The 18,997-nt window shown below is 46.6% G+C and overlaps 1 protein-coding gene and 1 long non-coding RNA gene across 2 annotated transcripts in view; one reads left to right on the forward strand and one right to left on the reverse strand.

Annotated features, from left to right (window-relative positions):
- The window catches only part of RCAN3 (RCAN family member 3), a 35,928-nt gene extending 35,659 nt beyond the window's left edge, over window positions 1–269 (reverse strand). Inside the window, exon 1 of the mRNA XM_063631620.1 lies at window positions 150–269. The gene's annotated coding sequence lies outside the window, so the exon portion shown is untranslated. The remainder of the gene's footprint in view (window positions 1–149) is intronic.
- LOC129472357 (uncharacterized) lies at window positions 231–6,257 on the forward strand. Its single transcript, XR_008653893.1, has 3 exons — window positions 231–265; window positions 2,720–2,871; window positions 5,916–6,257. It is a non-coding gene; the product is annotated as an uncharacterized lncRNA (long non-coding RNA).
- Window positions 6,258–18,997: the final 12,740 nt, after the last annotated feature.

Below are 18,997 nucleotides of genomic sequence, written 5' to 3' on the forward strand. Positions count from 1 at the left end.
TTCTCGTTTTCCACCGGGAGCGGAGAGAGCCGATCTCCTTTTCCTGCTAGTCCCGTAGGACAGTCCCCGGAGCAGCTCATAAGAGTATGACGAACGTTTACTCAGGGCTGGTTACTATGTACACTGCGCCCCGCGCGCGGCGAGTTTACCTCGGTTCACCTCCCGGCAACCGGCGGCCCGGATATTATCAGATGCTGGGGGCTTCCCGGCGCCTCATTGCCGGAGGAGAGGCGGCCGCAGGTTGCTGAGCTGAAACTAGCACCAGGTGTGGGACGGCACAGGCTGGGTCCCGCCCTGGCGGGTACAACCCTCTTCCCCTTACCCACTCCTTCCCCTCCCTTCCCATCCCATCCCCTCCCCTCCCCTCCCCTCCCCTCCCCTCCCCTCCCCTCCCCTCCTCCCCACTCGTGCTCTTCACCCTCCTCCCGCTCTCCCTCCTCCTCTTACTCCTCTTCACCCTATGCCCTATCTACCGTTGTCATACAATCCACATGTTTAATGCTTTCTTTTTCGTGTAAAAACCGTTCCACGCAGTCTTGCTTGCTTGTCTCCGACGCCCTAGGAGACCATGGGACATGATTACAACTATTAACGCAAAGGGAAGAGCCCGGGTCTAAGCTGCTCAGCGATTTTCAGTGGTAGGACCGAGGCTTACATTGGCAGGTATTATTATTACCAATAACAACTATGATGACAAAGCTCCTGAGCCCAACTTGGAAGGCAGCTGGTGTCTCTTCCCTTAGCCGGCAGAGAAGGAAGCAGGGTCACAGAGCAGGGAAAATAACTGGGCGCCTGTAGTCCCAGCTACTGAGAGGCTGAGGCAGGAGAATGGCGTGAACCCGGGAGGCGGAGCTTGCAGTGAGCCGAGATTGCGCCACTGCACTCCAGCCTGGGCCTGGGCGACAGAGCGAGACTCCGTCTCAAAAAATAAAAATAAAAATAAAAAATAACTGGGCTCATCTCCCACCTACAAGGACGCGCAGTCGCACGGTGGTGCGCACCCGTAGTCCCAGCTAACTCAGGAGGCAGAGGCGGGAGGATCGGTTGAGGCCAGGAGTCTGAGACCAGCTTGGACAGCATAGCAAGACTCCGTTTCAAAAAAAAAAAAAAAGGAATGTGCAGTTAGAAGAAAATCAGCTCTGATTACCCACTTAAGGCCTTTCAGAGGCAAAGTGAAGCACAGTGAAGGTTAACATCAAAGGCACTCAGTGCCTGCATCATGGGGCAGGAAGATGGACTAAAATGTGTACAGTACATCTAATCCCTGTTAGATGTAAACTAAGAAATCAGGGTTGGATTATGACCCCAAGGGCTCTCCAGCAGTTGAGCCCAGCATAGTCACCGAGGTATGCCCAGCAGATCACCCCTCCTGCTTCCTGCTTGCTGCTTCTGTGATTCCTGCTGCCTCCAACCCTGCTGCTCCTGCTCCCCAGCTTGTCTTAACTAAGTTCTTCACTTTCATTCATTTAACTAATATTGACTGCAAGCTGCATCTTTTGTCAAGGTCACTCTAAAGACTGTAGTAATTCTTTTTTCTCTAAATTCCTCTAACACAGCAACTTTTGCAAAAATTGAGTTTTGTGTTTTTTTTTTTTTTTGGTGTTTTTTTGTTTGTTTTGAGATGGCGTCTGCTCTGTTGCCCAGGCTGGAGTGCAGTGGCACAATCATAGCCTCAACCATCCAGGCTCAAGCGATCCTCCCATCTCAGCCTCCTGAGTAGCTGGGACTACAGGCACATGCCACCATGCCTGGCTAATTTTTCTATTTTTTGTAGAGACAAAGTCTCATAATGTTGCCCAGGCTGGTCTCGAACTCCTGAACTCAAGCAATCCTCCTGCCTCAGCCTCCCAGAGTACTGGGATTATAGGCGTGAGCCATCGCACCTGGCCAAAAAATTGAGTTTTCACATCAAATGATACTGGAAACAGCTGCATTCCATAGCCCTGCCTGGAGATGTCTGATGCATGTTCACACAAAAAAATGGCCCTGAGAGATCCTAAGTCAAACAACCAGGTTAGGTTTAACTTAGTTTCCCTGAGGTATTAGGCCCTGTGTGGGTGTTGGGCTTGCAAGGGTAAGGCCCGTAGAGATCTGCCACCTGAGGAGCTCACAGATAGAGGAGACAGTGATTGTGATACAATGGTAGATGTGCACTATTTGAGACATTTGTGAAGTGCTAACAAAGCGGAGGAAGAAATGAGCAATCCTACATGATGGGTCAGGGAATGGGGTTCACATTACCAAGTATTATTCAAGATTCTCTTTTTTTTTTTTCATGGTATACATCAATCAGACTGGGTTAAGCAGCAAATGGAATGCATTGACTCACATACCAGAAAGGTTTGGGGCTTCAGGCATGGCTGGATTCAGGGGCTTAAACTATGACATCAGGATTAAGTCTTTTCCCTCTCCATTTCTTGACTCTATTTCCTGTTGACTTTACATTCTTAGGCTTCCTTTTCCCCATGAGATGGCAGAAGGGCTGCTTACAACTTCAGATCACACCCTTTCCACCAGGAAAGGAGTTTCTTTTCCCTGATACTGTCAACGAAAGTCCCAGGACTACATCTCATTGTCTAACTTGTGTTACCCGTGCATCACTAAATCACTCTCCTGAGAAGGGGCATGGAACATTCTGACAGCTCCTCTCAAATCGCATGGACTGAGATTTGGGGAGAGGTGGCTTCCTGTGCTAGGTCATTTCTGTTGGCCCTTCCAGAACTACTCTCCACCCTTTTCCTTCCTGATTTGAGCCTCAACAGGCCAACCTGCATCGACTGCCTCCACAGGTCCCTTGTCCTCTGACTTACAGTTGAATTCACCAAATAGAAGACACTGGAAATGAGACCTGAGGGTTGGAGGAGGAGGAAGGTAAGGGTATTATTCCTCTGGCCCCTGCCCTTCTGGGTTGCTGCAGGTTGGCTACATGCATTTATTGAAGCTTCTGTCAACTGGCCTTCTTCACACAGCTACTCTCTCCTAGTTCTAGTAAATTATCCTTTCTCCACCTTCAGAATTATCCACCCTGGAGGTGATAATAGCTCCCCTCTGTTGCCTGCCACAGTGTATCACCCCATCAGCCCTGCTTTTTCCTCAACCCTGCCCACACATCTGTATGTAACCTTTACTAAACCCCCTTTAGATTAATCATCTGCTGGGATGCTGATGGTTACATTCACCAAAGGAGATTCAAGTCTCTATTACCAAAAGAAAGGGCAATGAATCAAGGGCAGGCAACAGCACTATAGTAGTGATATTGGTTTGGAAGAAGCATCACCATAGTGCAGACCAGAGATGACTGAGGCTTGGACAGGGTCGTGATGCGGGAAGCAATGAGAAATGGTAGGATTCTGGCTATATCTCAGAGGCAATGTTAACCCAGTTTACTGAGGAATCGTAGGTAAATTATGAGCAGTAGGGAGGAGTGAGGATGGAAGCAGTTGGAAAACATGCATCTGGAGCCTAGGAGTGAGCTCAGTGAGTAGTGATTTGGGAGGGAGGCGTGGAGTTGAAACCATGGGCTCAGATGAAATGACCCAGGGAGCCCACGTGGAACAGAACACAGAGAGGGCAAAAGGCAGAATCTAGAAGAACAAACACCAGCCTTTCCATGGTGAACAGAGGAAGAGTTGCCATCTTATATCTATCATCTCGATCATGAGCAACTCAATAACTTGAGCACAAGAACAGAATCTTCCACATCCTTCCTCTTTACTGTCGTGTCTGGCGAAGTGATGACCACACGGTGGGTAATCAATGCTTGTTATGAATGAACTTGACACAGTTTCACATTTCTAACACTCCCTCCCTCTCCTTCTCATGTGAGCTTTGAGTTACAGGCCAAGAAAAAGAGAAATTGATCCCTGTGGCTCAATCCGTTGAAACCTATGCCCAGGTTGCTAAGCATTTCACTGGCCTGGAAAACGGCAGTAGAACCTCTCAGACGATGCCACAGATCCCGAGTAGCACACCTCTTGCCTTTTAGCAGAATTTCCAGACCAGCGATTTCATTTCAGATTTTCTTATTCCAGATTTTCTTATTCTTATTTGAGTAGATTTAACAGTCAATAGAACAAATCCTTGTTAGGTTTGTTTTGGGTCTGTGCTATGAAAATAATACAAGTGGCAAAAGATCTCCATCTCACATGCATACATTGCTGGTGGGATGTAAAAGGATGCAACTGTTTTTTGGAAACTGCCAGCTTATCAAGCTAAACATACACCTACCCCATGACCCAGAAATTCCACTCCTAGATGTCGACTCAAAAGAAACGTAGGCAAATGTCTACCAAAAAAGAGGCTGGTACAAGAATGCTCTTAACATCTTGGCCAGGTGCGGTGGCTCACACCTGTAATCCCAGCAATTTGGGAGGCCAAGGTGGGTGGATCAGTTGGGGTCAGGGGTTTGAGACCATCCTGGGCAACATAATGGAACCCTGTCTCTACTAAAAATACACAAATTAGCTGGGTGTGGTGACAGGCGCCTGTAATCCCAGTGGCTTGGGAGGCTGAGGTGGGAGAATGGCTTGAACCCGAGAGGCAAAGGTTGCAGTGAGCCGAGATTGTGCCACTGCATTCAAGCCTGAGCAACAGAGTGAGACTCCATCTCAAAAAAACAAAAACAAATCAACAACACAAAATATTTACTCACACTATTCTCCAACTGTAAATATCCCAAATGTCCATAAGAGGAATGGATAAGAAAACCATGGCATATTCAAACAATGTAATACTACACAGCAATAAAAAAAACATGAAATGCTGATACACATAACAATGGATAAATCTCAAAAGCAATTGTTGAGCAAAAGAAGTCAAAACGCAGAGATGTATGATTTCATTTATATGAAAGTCAAGAAGAGGCAAAACTAATGTATGGTAATAAGCATGAGAATGGTGGTTGCTTCTGAGGGTAGGGATTAATTGGAAAGGGGCACAGAACATTCAGGGGTTATGGAAACGTTCTTCCCATGCCAGTATGTTTGCCAGACATGGTTCTAGGCATTGGGAATATAGCAGTGAGCAAAACAGACCCAGTCCCTGCTTTTATACAAATCCATCTCAGTTCTTTTAATTGGTTGCATTGTTTAATGCATTTTAAATAAGAAAAAAGTGGCCTTTCTTTAAATACAGTCTATGACAAATCTGAGGAACTCTCTTGCTTCGTCTTTAGTTGCTGATGGGAAGGCAGAAAAATACAATGGAAAGAGCATGGGCTCCAGGAAGTCAGCTCTACCACTGACTGGCTGTGTGATTTTTGGGCAAGTTCTTTAAACCTGTGAGGCCTTACTTTTCTCATCTGTTAAATGGATTTTTAAAATTATTTTTATAATTTACAAGCAAGGTCTCGCTTTTGTTGCCCAGGATGGTCTCAAACTCCTGGGCTCAAGCGACCCTCCGACCGCAGCCTCCCAAAGTTAAATAGAATTGATGATACCGCCTTGCAAAGTTGTTTTGTAAAGTGCCAGACACATTGCAGATGCTCAGGAAACATGAGCTGGTTTATAATCAGTTTACAAGGAAAATTTTACTTTTGCCCAGTGAGATATGAGCAGAGGGAGGCTGACTTGGCTGGCAGAGGTACCCTTTTGCTTTTTTTTTTTTTTTTTGAGATGGAGTCTCACTCTGTCACCCAGGCTGGAGTGCAGTGGCACAATCTAGGCTCACTGCAACCCCTGCCTCCTGGGTTCAAGCAATTTTCCTGTCTCAGCCTCTTGAGTAGCTAGGATTATAGGCATGTGCCACCATGTCTGGCTAATTTTTGTATTTTTAGTAGAGATGGGGTTTCATCATGTTGGCCAGGCTGGCCTCGAACTCCTGACCTTGTGATCTGCCCATCTCAGGCTCCCAAAGTGTTGGAATTACAGGCGTGAGCCACCATGCCCAGCCCAACCTTTTGCTGTTCTTTCTCCTAGCCTGCAATGTGAACACGACGGCTGGAGCTCCGGCAGCCATTCTGGACCAGGAGGTAGCCTTGAAGATGGAAGCCACATGTTGGGATGGTGAATCCAAAAGATGAGGAGCCTATATCCCTTGTGACACCAGAGCTGCCATACCAGCCCTGGGTTCCTCCATCTATACTGCCTTCATATGGTAAAGAAATATTCTTGTATCTTGTTAGGTGTCTGTTGCAGCCAAACACAATCCCAACTGATATTCACTGTAAATGATTCCGTGGCTCCCTAAGTACTTTTACAAAGCATCTATCACAATTGTAATTAATAAAATAATTATGCAATTACTGGTTTAATGCCTAAGTCCCAAGTAGAATATCAGTTCCATGGGGGCAGGGATTAGTCTGTTCACGGATGTATTCCCAGCTCCTATAACAACATCTGGTTCTGGTAGGTAGTAAGTGCACAATAAATGTAGCAGAGTGAAAGGGAGAGAGGAAACGGAGCTGCCCCTGATGAGGAGAGAAATCACTGCATATCGATCGATCTCTATCTCACACTCATTAATATGCATCTGGGTGTGCTGGATATTTTAATTCATGTTCTGCCACACTCTAGATCTCCTATGGGATTTGCATCACAGATGGTACCTTTTCCTGAAGAGCCTTAAATTAACCTGCCTCCCTGGTAACACCCTCATTTGTCTCCCATTCCTGGCAAGTCAGCCATTCCCCCGAGAAGAGAGTTGCAACACGATCCAATTGTTTGCTGGAGGAGTGAAACTTCTTATCAGCCCCACATCCAACATTGGTTGGGAGATGAGTCATGTCGATTTTTGATATTTAAAATTTTCTCATAAAAATTGGACTTGGCCTTTATAGAACATTTGAAAACAAAAAGATAAATTAAAAAATTCAAATCACGTACAATCCCAGGATCCAGAGATAGTCATGTGCAAGGAAAATAACTTGGGTCCCCCAAATCACTAAGCTAAAGGGAAAAGTCAAGCTGGGAACTGCTCAGGGCAAACCTGCTTCCCATTCTATTCCAAGTCACCCTTCTGCTCACAGATAGATGCATATCTGATTGCCTCCTTTGGAGAGGCTAATCAGAAACTCAAAGGAATGCAGCCATGTGTCTCTTATCTACCTATGACCTGGAAGCCCCTTCCCCGCTTCAAGTTGTCCTGCCTTTCCAGACCAATCAGTGTTCATCTTACATATGTTGGTTGATGTCTCGTGACTCCCTAAAATGTATAAAACCAAAGTGCACTCTGACTACCTTGGGCACATGTTGTCAGGACCTCCTGAGGCTGTGTCACAGGCATGTGTCTTCAACCTTGGCAAAATAGACTTTTTTTTTTTTTTGAGATGGAGTCTCACCCTGTCCCCCAGGCCGGAGTGCAGTGGCGCAATCTCAGCTCACTGCAAGCTCTGCCTCCTGGGTTCACGCCATTCTCGTGCCTCAGCCTCCCGAGTAGCTGGGACTACAGGCGCCTGCCACCATGCCCAGCTAATTTTTTTGTATTTTTAGTAGAGACGGGGTTTCACTGTGTTAGCCAGGGTGGTCTCGATCTCCTGACCTCGTGATCTGCCTGCCTCGGCCTCCCAAAGTGCTGGGATTACAGGCATGAGCCACCGCGCCCGGCCCAACCTTGGCAAAATAAACTTTCTAAATTAACTGAGAACTGTCTTAGATTTTTGGAGTTCAGAGTCACTATTCAATATTTTAGTATACAGCGTTTCTCTCCAATTTTTGGGGTAAGATTAGTATACCATTAGAATCAGCCAATTTGGATCTCTTATTTCACTTAACATATTGCAAACATTATCTTTTGCTTTAAAGTACTATTTAAATTTTTTTAATGACTACATAATATTGCATTGTCTGTTGTTATTTATCTAATTATTTCCTTATTGTTGTAATCGAAGTTTCATTCCAATTTTCTCTTACATAATTAACCATACAATGAATACCTTTATATGTAAAATACGCTGTTGCATTTATGATTATTTCCTCAGCATAGATTCCCAGAAGCAGTTACTAGGCAAGGGGCATGAACATTTAAAAAAGCTCTCATTGGAAAATGACAAAATGCATTTCAAAAAGGTTACTGTATTTAATTATAAATGCCTTTCCTGATTGATAGGCAACAAACAAACAAACAAAAACCTCCCCAAACATGACATCTTGATTTTTCACGTGCTTCATTTGAGATCTGCCTAAGTTCTCTGTGCATTCTTCCACTGAGCTATTAGCATTGTTTATAAGAACATCTTACACACTGTGGATAGTAACCCTGTGATTACATTGGTTGGAAATTTTCATCATTTCCCTTTTGAAATTTTTCTTTGATATAAAGATGTTTTAAAAATTTTATTTGGCCAGGTGTGGTATCTCATGCCTGTAATCCCAACAATTTGGGAGGCCGAGGCAAGAGGACTGCTTGGGTCCAGGAGTTCGAGATCAGCCTGGGTAAACACAGTGAAATCTTGTCTCTACAAAAAATAAAAAAAATTGGCTGGGTGTGATGGCACCCACCTTTGCTCCCAGCTACTCAGGAGGCTGAGGTGGGAGCATCGCTTGAGCCCGGGAGGTCAAGGCTGCAGTGAGCCATGATTGCACCACTGTACTCCAGCCTGGGTGACAGTGTTTTGAGACCTTGTCTCAAAATAAACAAAAAACCCATGTAATCCTAGCACTTTAGGAGGTCCAGGAGGGAGAATCACTTGAGCCCAGGGGTTCAAGACCAGCCTGGGCAACATGGCAACCCCCCAATCTCTAAAATTAGCCTGGGCATAGGGGCAGGCACCTGTGGTCCCAGCTACTCGAGTGGCTGAGGTAGGTGGATCACTTGAGCCCAGGGAGGTTGAAGCTGCAGTGAGCTGTGATCACACTGCTGCACTCCAGCCTGGGTGACAGGGTGAAATCCTGTCTCAGAAAACAATTATTTGTATACAGTGTATTGATCTTGTACTTTATGATCCCTTAGCTTGCTGAGGTGTGATTAATCATGACCTTTACTTTCTTTTTTTGGAGTCAGGGTTTATAAAAAATGTAACACCAATATAAGTCAAGGTAAGCCTCAAACTTAAATACTGTTTCCAGTGGTTCTAGCATTAATAATTAAATAACCCACTGCTTCATATATATACAATTTAGTACAGATGCTCCTTGACTTATGATGGGTTATGTCCTGAAAAATCCATTGTAAGTTGAAAATATCGTTAAGTCATAAGTGTATTTATTTATTTAGAGATGGAGTCTCGCTCTTTTACCCAGGCTGGAGTGCAAGGGTGCGACCTCTGCTTACTGCAACCTCCGCCTCCTGGGTTCAAGTGACTCTCCTATCTCAGCCTCCCGAGTAGCTGGGACTACAGGCACATACCAACACACCAGGCTAATTTTTGTATTTTTACTAGAAACGAGGCTTCACCATGTTGGCCAGGCTGGCCTTGAACTCCTGACCTCAAGTGATCCACCCACCTTGGCCTCCTAAAGTGCTGGGATTGCAGGTGTGAGCCACCTTGCCCGGCCTGTAAGTGTATTTAATACCGTATACGTAACCTACGGAACATCAGAGCCTACCCGAAGCATGCTCAGAGCACTTACGTTAGCCTACAGTTCGGCAAAATCATCTAACACAAAGCCTATTTTATGAAGTGTTGGATAGCTCATGTAATTTATTGGTGCTGGTACTGAAAGTGAAGGCAGAATAGTTGTGCGGGTACTCAAAGTACAGTTTCTACTGAAAGCGTCATGTTTTCACACCATTGCAAAGTGGAAAAATCGTAAGTTGAACTATCAAAAATTAGGGACCTGGGCAAGGCTTGGTGGCTCCCACCTGTGATCCCAGCACTTTGGGAGGCTGAGGCAGGCGGATTGGTTGAGCCCAGGAGTTTGAGACCAGCTTGGGTAACTTGGTGAAACCCCATCTCTACTAAAAATACACACACACACACACACACACACAGAAAAACTAGTCGGGCATGGTAGCATGTGCCTGTGGTCCCAGCTACTTAGGAGGCTGACGTGGGAGGATCACTGGGGAGGTGGAGGTTGTAGCGAGCCACTGCGCTCCAGCCTGGGTGACAGAGTGAGACCGTCTCAATAAAAAAAATAAAAAAATAAGAAAATTGAAGACTGACTGAATACGTAAGAACATACTACATATGTATTTCCAAATGATTTCTTCTGTTGCATTGATCTAGCTGTTAATAGAGATGGTTTTTCATTGTAGTTTTATTATCTGGAAGGGAATGTCGGTACACATATTTCCAAATACTTTTCAGAAACGTTGTACCAATTTCTACCTGTCTCCTCCCAGCCCCCGCCCCCGCCCCGACTCTGCCCCCTTTCCACAATCTCACCAAAGCTGCAGGCATTTTCCTTAAAAGCCTTCACATCTTCAGAACACTCGGGCTCCCATCCTGCTGGCGCTACTAACTACAAGTGGCTGTTTAACATTAAGCAAACCTCACATTCTTTAAGCCTGGCTCTTCGGCTCAGTGGAAATAACAGTGGTACTGCCCTTCTAAGATGGTTTGGAGGCTCAAATGAACCATTTGTGACAGCACCTAGAAAAATATAAAAATATAAAATGAACCATTTGTGACAGCACCTAGAAAAATATAAACATTCAGTAACAAGGTTGGCAATCAATAACTATTGCATTTTCATTAAAAAGAAACATGTCTTAAAAAAAAAAACCCTCCTGCATAATTTTGACAATCGGGCATGGAAATACGTCTTCAGCATGTTTGGAAGCCCGGATGCTGGGTGAGGTTTCATCTTGCAGTGTTGCTCTAAATTAGAAAGAACCAATTCCATTTGCCCGAAGATTCGGAAGCTGCTGAATTAACTACATATCTGTTATCTTCGAGGGCATCAGTACCTATGACTCCACGCTGGAAGGAGCTGCTCTTTAAATGTTGCAATCCTGCAATTTGGGGGAAGGAGATCTTACTTCCTGATTAACTTGAGCTGCAGATGGTGAAGAATAAGAGCTAGACGGCCATAATCAGAAGGAAGGCGACCAGGCAGAGCAAAGGAGAAAATGGAACATTAAAAATGGGCAGCTGCTTGAGCAGCACAGGGATTCAAATGAGTCTTGAGCTTTCTTAAGGATCCATCAAGGTTTGATCAAGAAACAGAAATCACATCAGTTAAACACAAATAACTTAATATAAACAATTGTTGACCATGAGCAGTGGCCTGTGCCTGTAATCCTGGAATTTTGGGGGGCCTCGGCAAGAGGATCCCTCAAGGCCAGAAGCTCGAGACCAGCCTTCGCAACACAGACACCCCGTCTCTACAAAAAAAAAAAAAAAATTTTAATTAGCCAGGTGTGGTGGCATCTGTTGGTAGTCCCAGCCATTTGGAAGGCTGAGGTATGAGAATTCCTCATGCCCAGAAGTTCGAAGTTGCAGTGAACTGTGATCATACCACTGCACTGCAGCCTGGGCAACAGTGAGACCTCCTCTCAGAAAAGAAAAAAGAAATTGTTACCTAGACATGAAGCTGTTACCTGAGTAACTTAATAGGTAAAACTCTAAAAAAAATCATGGTGGTAGCAACTACAGCTACATCCATTCCTAGTGTGTCCAGAATTGGTGGGTTCTTCATATAGCTGACTTTGAGAATGAAACTGTGGACCCTCATGTTGAGTGTTACAGTTCTTTAAGATGGTACATCCAGAGTTTGTTCCTTCGGATATTCATGTTTCCTCCTTCTGGTTGGTTCATGGTCTCACTGACTTTGAGTGAAGCTGCAAACCTTCACAGTGAGTGTTACAGCTCATAAAGATAGCACATCCAAGGTTTTGTCTGGAGTTTTTCATTCCTCCCAGTGGATTTGTGGTCTCACCAGCTTACAAGAGTGAAGCTGCAGACCTTTGTGGTGAGTGTTATAGCTCATGAAGTCAGTGCCAACTCAGTGAGCAACAGCAAGAACAGACAAAGAACTACACACCCACACAGTAAAAACAAACCCCAGGAGGTTGCTACTTCTGGCCTGGGCAGCCTGCTTTTAATCCCTTATCTGACCCCACCCACATCCTGCTGATTGGTCCATTTTACAGAGAGCTGATTGGTCCATTTTGACAGACTGCTGATTGGTGCATTTACAATTACTGAGCTAAACACAGAGTGCTGATTGGTGCATTTACAATCCTCTAGCTAGACATAAGAGTTCTCCAAGTCCCCACCAGATTAGCTAGATAGAGAGTGCTGATTGGTGCATTCACAAACCCCAAGCTAGACACACAGTGCAGATTGGTGCACATACAATCCTCCGGCTAGACATAAAAGTTCTCCAAGCCCCCACCCAACTCAGGAGCCCAGCTAGCTTGGCCTCAGTGGATTCCGCGCCAGGGCCTTGGGAGGAGCTGCCCGCCAGTCCCACCGCTGCTCGCCTGCACTCCTCAGCCCTTGGGCGGTCGATGGGACCGGGCACCGCCGAGCAGGAGCAGAGGGTGGCGCCCGTCGGGGAGGTTCCGGCTGCGCGGGAGCCCACGGGGAAAGGGGCGGAGGTGGGGCTCAGGCATGGCGGGCTGCAGGTCTGGAGCCCTGCCCTGCGGGGAGGAGGCTGAGGCCCCACGAGAACTCGAGCGCGGCGCAGGCGGGCTGGCAGTGCTGGGGGACCCGGCGCACCCTCTGCAGCTGCTGGCCCTGGTGTTAAACCCCTCATTGCCCCAGGCTAGCCGCTCCGAGTGCGGGGCCCACCGAGCTTGCACCCACCAAGAACTCGAGCTGGCCCGCGAGAGTCCATTGCACGCAGCCTCGGCTCCTGCCCGTGCTTCTCCCTCCACACCTGCCCACAAGCAGAGGGAGCCGGCTCTTGCCTGGGCCAGCCCAGAGAGGGGCTCCCACAGTGCAGCGGCAGGCTGAAGGGCTCCTCAAGCGTGGCCAGAGCAGACGCAGAGGCAGGGGAGGTGCTGAGAGTGAGCAAGGGCTGCTAACACATTGTCACTTCTCACTAGAACCAAGGGTACCAAAGGAAGAGGTGGTAATGATTAAACTTTAGAAGAGGTGATTCAGACACGAAAAGGAAGTACAGGCTGCAACTTGGATGAACCTTGAAAGTATTATGCTAAGTCAAAAAAGTCAGTCACCAAAGCCCATATATTATTTCATTCCTAGGAAAATCCAGAATAGGGAACTCTATAGAGACAGAAGGTAGATTGGTGCTTGCCAGGGGCTAGGAGTTAGGGGGTACCAGGAAGTGACAGAGTATAGGGTTTCTTTTTTAACTGTGGTAAAATACACCTAACATCAAATTTACTCTTTTCACTATTTTTAAGCATACAATTCAGCGGTATTAAGTAGATTTTCACTGATCTAATAATTAGAGCCTCATCCTTGGTTCCCTTGGTCCTAGGAATGGACATAGCTCTCTATAGTTGCTACCTCCATGATTCTTTAGAGCATTTACCCCTTCAGTTACCTAGGTATACTTTATGTCTAGGTAACAATTTTCTTTCCTTTTTTGAGAGGAGGTCTCACTCTGTTGCCCAGGCTGCAGTGCAGTGGTGCCATCACAACTCACTGCAACCTCAAACTCCATCCATCTCCAGAATGCTTTTCATCTTGCAAAACTGAAACTGTGTACCCATGAAACTGTACCCTTTAACTCTGTACCCATGAAACCCTGGACCCATTGACTTCCCAGTTCCCTCTCCCCCAGCCCCTGGTAGCTACCATTCTATTTTCTGTCTCTATAAATTTGATCCTCTAGGTACCTCATATAAGAGGAGTCACGTAATATTTGTCCTCTTGAGACTGGCTGATTGGAGTTGGCCTAACATCTTCAAGGTTCATCTATGCTGTAGCATGGGTCAGAATTTCCTTTTTTTTTTTTTTTTTTTGAGATGGAGTCTCGCTCTGTCGCCCAGGCTGGAGTGCAGTGGCATGATCTCGGCTCACTGCAAGCTCCGCCTCCCGGGTTCACGCCATTCTCCTGCCTCAGCCTCCTGAGTAGCTGGGACTACAGGCGCCTACCACCACGCCTGGCTAATTTTTTTTGTATTTGTAGTAGAGACGGGGTTTCACCGTGTTAGCCAGGCTGGTCTCGATCTCCTGACCTCATGATCTGCCCGCTTCGGCCTCCCAAAGTGCTGGGATTATAGGCGTGAGCCACTGCTCCCAGCCAATTTCCTTCATTTTTAAGGCTGAATGATATTCCATTCTGTGAAGAGACCACATTTTGTTGAGCAGCTGATGGGCACTTAGCTTGCTTCCATATTTTGGCAATCATGAATAATGCTACTGCGAATGTGGGTGTACAAACACCTGTTTGAGACTCTGCTGATATGGTTTGGCTGTGACCCCCACCCAGATCTCATCTTGAACTGTAGCTCCCATAATTCCCACGTGTCGTGGGAGGGATGCAGTGGGAGGTAATGAATTACGGGTGCAGGTCTTTCCCATGCTGTTCTCTTGGTAATGAATAAGTCTCATGAGATCTGATGGTTTTATAAATGGGAATTCGCCTGCACAAGCGCTTTCTTGCCTGCCACCATGTAAAATGTGACTTTGCTTCTCATTTGCTTTCTGCCATGACTGTGAGGCCTCCCCAGCCATGTGGCACTGTGAGTCAATTAAACCTCTTTCCTTTATAAATTACCCAGTCTCAGGTATGTCTTTATAGCAGCGTGAGAACAGACTAATACGCCTGCTTTCACTTTTTGTGATGTATATATAACTCAGAAGAAGAATTGCTGGATCGTGTGATAATTCTATTTTTAATTGTTTTTTGGACTTGCAATTATTTATTATTTTTGAGATGGAGTCTTGCTCTGTTGCCCAGGTGGGAGTACAGTGGCACATCTCGGCTCACTGCAGCCTCCACCTCCCAGATTCAAGCAGTTCTTGTACCTCAGCCTCCCAGGTAGCTAGGACTACAGGCATGTGCCACCACACCCAGCTAATTTTTTTATTTTTTAGTAGAGCCAGGGTTTCACATGTTGGCCAGGCTGGTCCTGAACTCCTGACCTCAAGTGATCTGCCCACCTTGGCCTCCCAAAGTGATGGGATTAAAAGCGTGAGCCACTGCACCTGGCCTATTTTTAATTTTTAAAGAAACCACCATACTGTATTCCACAGTGGTTGCATCATTTTTCTTTCTTTTCTTTTTTTTTTTTTGAGATGGAGTCCTGCTCTGTCACGCAGGCTGGAGTACAGTGGCGCTGCAACCTCTGCCTCCCAAGTTCAAGCGATTCTCCTGCCTCAGCCTCCTGAGTAGCTGGGATTACAGGTGCGTGCCACCACGCCCGGCTAATTTTTGTATTTTTAGTAGAGACGGGGTTTCAGCATGTCGGTCAGGCTGGTATCGAACTCCTGACCTCGTGATCTGCCCGCCTCGGCATCATTTTCATTCCCACCAGTGGTGCAGAACAGTTCCCAGCTTCTGCACATTGTCTCCAACGCTCATTATTTTCTTTTCCTGTATTCTTTTGAATTGATGAAAATATTCTAAAATTAGCTGTGGTGATGCATATATTTGTGATATACTAAAACCATTGGATTGCACACAGTGAATTGGATTGCACACAATGAATAAATTGTGTAGTATGTGAATTATATATAGAAAACAGTTTTTTTAAAGAAAAGTAAGAGGAGGGGGCCCTGTGGACCTGGGACATAGACCTCTGAGGAAGGAGAGCTGTTGTCTCGGGTTGGGGGAGGTTCTGTGAAGCTGGTCGTGCAAGAATTGGAAAGAATCGCAAAACTAGATGCAGCTGCTGCTACGCTAGAGCAAAGTGGTGTTCCTGGAGTGACGTGTGTAGGAACAGGAAGTAGATAAGAAACAGCAAGTCCTTTCTTCCTCCTCCAGCCTCAGTTTCCCTCACAGGCCCCTCACAGGGAGCAGCTGGTAAAGCAGAGAGATGGTTTGGAGAGTTCCAGCTCCAGCAATAGGTTTGGAGCTGAGAGAAAATAGCTCCAGCAATAGGTTTGTTCCAAAGCCAACAATAGGTTTGGAGCTGAGAGAAAATAGCTTAAGAACTTGCACTTGATCTTGGCAACTAAGAAGGCGTCAGCAGGAATCAGACTGGTTTTGTCACCTCAGAAGCCCCCAGTGGGTCTTCAAAAAGATACCCACAAATTGGGAGGTGCAGTTAAACTGGTAAATGTCCGTTGAGAAGTGGATCGATACCTTTGGAATAGCAATTCCCCTCCCTCCCTGTTTTGTCCAAAATGTAGCCTCAAGACCCACATGAAAGGCAGGAAGCTACGAGGGAGGCACAAAGCTCTTTGCCTTCTGCCTGGTGGCTGCATCTCTACCTACACTGCTCCATGGCTTAAAGAAAAATAGTAACAACAGCTAACATTATTGTCCAGGTGCGGTGGCTTATGCCTTTAATCCCAACACTTTGGGAGGCTGAGGTGGGCAGATCACAAGGTCAGGAGTTTGAGACCAGCCTGGCCAACATAGTGAAACCCCGCCTCTACTAAAAATACAAAAAAAAAAAAAAAAAAAATTAGCTGGGCATGGTGGCAGGCGCCTGTAATCCCAGCTACTTGGGAGGCTGAGTGAGGCAAGAAAAATAGCTTGAACCTGTGAGGCGGCGGTTGCATGTGCCATGATCGCGCCACTGCACTGCAGCCTGGAGTCTTGCAAGAGTGCAAGACTCCGTCTCAAAAAATACAAAGCAAAACAACAACTACAAAAAAACAGCTAATATTATTGAGGTCTTACCATGTGCGAGGCATTGTTCTATATTCAGTCCTTATAAACACCTACACGGAAGGGAGTATTACCATCCCAGTTTTACAGATGAGGAAACAGAGGTCTGGAGGGGTTATGTAATTTCTCAAAGTCGTCTCAGAGGGTGAACGCCAGAGCCTGGCACCCTTTGCCACGATGCCATGCTGCCTCCCAGAGTCCTGCGTCATGCTTGTTATGACTCGACAGGCCTTCCTAGAAGTAGTGGTCTTCCTTCTACCTATGCTGCAGGCAGTATCCCAAAAGATCTAGATGACATTTAAAACCCACCTATGCCTGGAATTGAACAATGAGAACACTTGGACACAGGGCAGGAACATCACACACCGGGGCCTGTCGGGGGTGGGGGCTGGGGGAGGGGTACCATTAGGAGAAATACCTAATGTAAATGACAAGTTGATGGGTGCAGCAAACCAACATGGCACATGTATACTCATGTAACAAACCTGCACGTTGTGCACATGTACCCTAGAACTTAAAGTATAATACATTAAAAAAAAAAAAGAAAACTCACCTGTGCCATGAAACCAGAGATCATGGTGAATGGTCCTGCTGCAATACACACAGCCCCTTGAATGGTTTCAAATGCTGCCGGCATTTGCCTTGATGTCGCTGTGGCCTGACGGGCTGGATTGACATCCTCTTCTCAGAATGCAGTGGGGTACTTGGTGAAGACCTGAATCAAAATTCTGGACTGGGCATGATGGCTCACACCTGCAATCCCAGTACCTTGGGATGCCAAGATGGGAAGATCGCTTGAGGCTAGGAGTTTGATACCAGCCTGGGCAACATAGGGAGACCTCACCTATAGAAAAAAATGTTTAAAATTAAACAATTAGCTGGCGTGGTGCTAAGCACCTATCTATTCTAGAGGATCGCTTGAGCCCAGGAGTTAGAGGTTGCAGTGAGCTATGATTGCACCACTGCACTCCAACCTGGGCAACGGAGCGAGACCTTGTCCCCCCCCACCAAAAAAAAAAAAATCTGAAGCTGAAAAAAATCTACCATTTGAAATGTTTTTCTTTTCTTTTTCTTTGACACCGAGTCTCACTCTGTTGCCCAGGCTGGAGTGTAGTGGCGCAATCATAGCTCACTTTAACCTCCAACTCCTGGGCTCTAGCTGTCCTCCCACCTCAGCCTCTCAGGTAGCTGGGACTATAGGTGTGAGCCACCACACCTGGCTAGCTTTTTATTTTTTTTTTTTTATATATATATTTTTTTGAGACGGAGTCTCGCTCTGTCGCCCAGGCTGGAGTGCAGTGGCGCAATCTCGGCTCACTGCAAGCTCCGCCTCTGGGGTTCACGCCATTCTCCTGCCTCAGCCTCTCCGAGTAGCTGGGACTACAGGCGCCCGCCACCACGCCCGGCTAATTTTTTTTTTGTATTTTTAGTAGAGACGGGGTTTCACTGTGGTCTCGATCTCCTGACCTCGTGATCCGCTCGCCTCGGCCTCCCAAAGTGCTGGGATTACAAGCGTGAGCCACCGCGCCCGGCCAGCTTTTTATTTTTTATAGAAACAGGGTCTCGCTATGTTTCCAGGCTGGTCTCAAATTCCTGGCCTCAAGTGATCCTCCTGCCTCAGCCTCCCAAAGTGCTGGGATTACTGGCATGAGCCACCTTGCCTGGCCTGAAATAGTTTTTGACTTTAAGGGAGAAGACTTGAGTTGCCTCAGTTCTGGGAGGGCCAGCTGTGTCGGGCTCTTTGAGAAAGGAGATGTAAGTTAAGTTCTTGAGGAAAGACTTGGGCCCAGTGGAATCCAACAGGTCCAGCTTCTCTGGTACTTGGAGATTCTTGGTGGAGGGAAAGAGGGCTGCCCCTGAGCCGTGAAGGCTTACATGGATGGGGGATTGGTGGGGGGAACCCTGCTCATTGAACCTTCTGAGGTTAGGCATGGCCTGTAGGCTCACACGGAGCCATTTCCAGGGCCTGTGCCCTGCCTCGTAGGGAAAACCCACGGTGGAAGGCAGAGCAGGTTGGGAACCCCTGGCAGTGGGAGGTGAGCAGCAGGGGGCTGCTGTGTGCTGGTCTTGAGGGGCAACAATAGCTGAGCAAGATGAGAAAACCCAAGAGATGTTGCAGAGTACACGGTATGCTCAAAGCATTCCCTGAGACTGTCTCCAAAAAACAGAAGATGCGGATGGGGGAGAGAAAATGTCACATTGAGGTGGGCTAATTTCCAGCTATTAAAAGCTTGTGATGGAATCATTTGATATAAAAAGGAAAAGCATTATTAGCCAGTCATGGTCTGGTGAGGCCTGAGACATAAGGGTCCAACTGAAATGTAAATTAGACAAACTTTTTCTCTGTTGCCCAGGCGGGAGTACAGTGGTGCGATCTTATCTCACTGAACCTCCGCCTCCCTGGTTTAAGTGATTCTCCT

Source organism: Symphalangus syndactylus, chromosome 22, assembly GCF_028878055.3.
Source record: "Symphalangus syndactylus isolate Jambi chromosome 22, NHGRI_mSymSyn1-v2.1_pri, whole genome shotgun sequence".
Lineage (NCBI taxonomy): Eukaryota > Metazoa > Chordata > Mammalia > Primates > Hylobatidae > Symphalangus > Symphalangus syndactylus.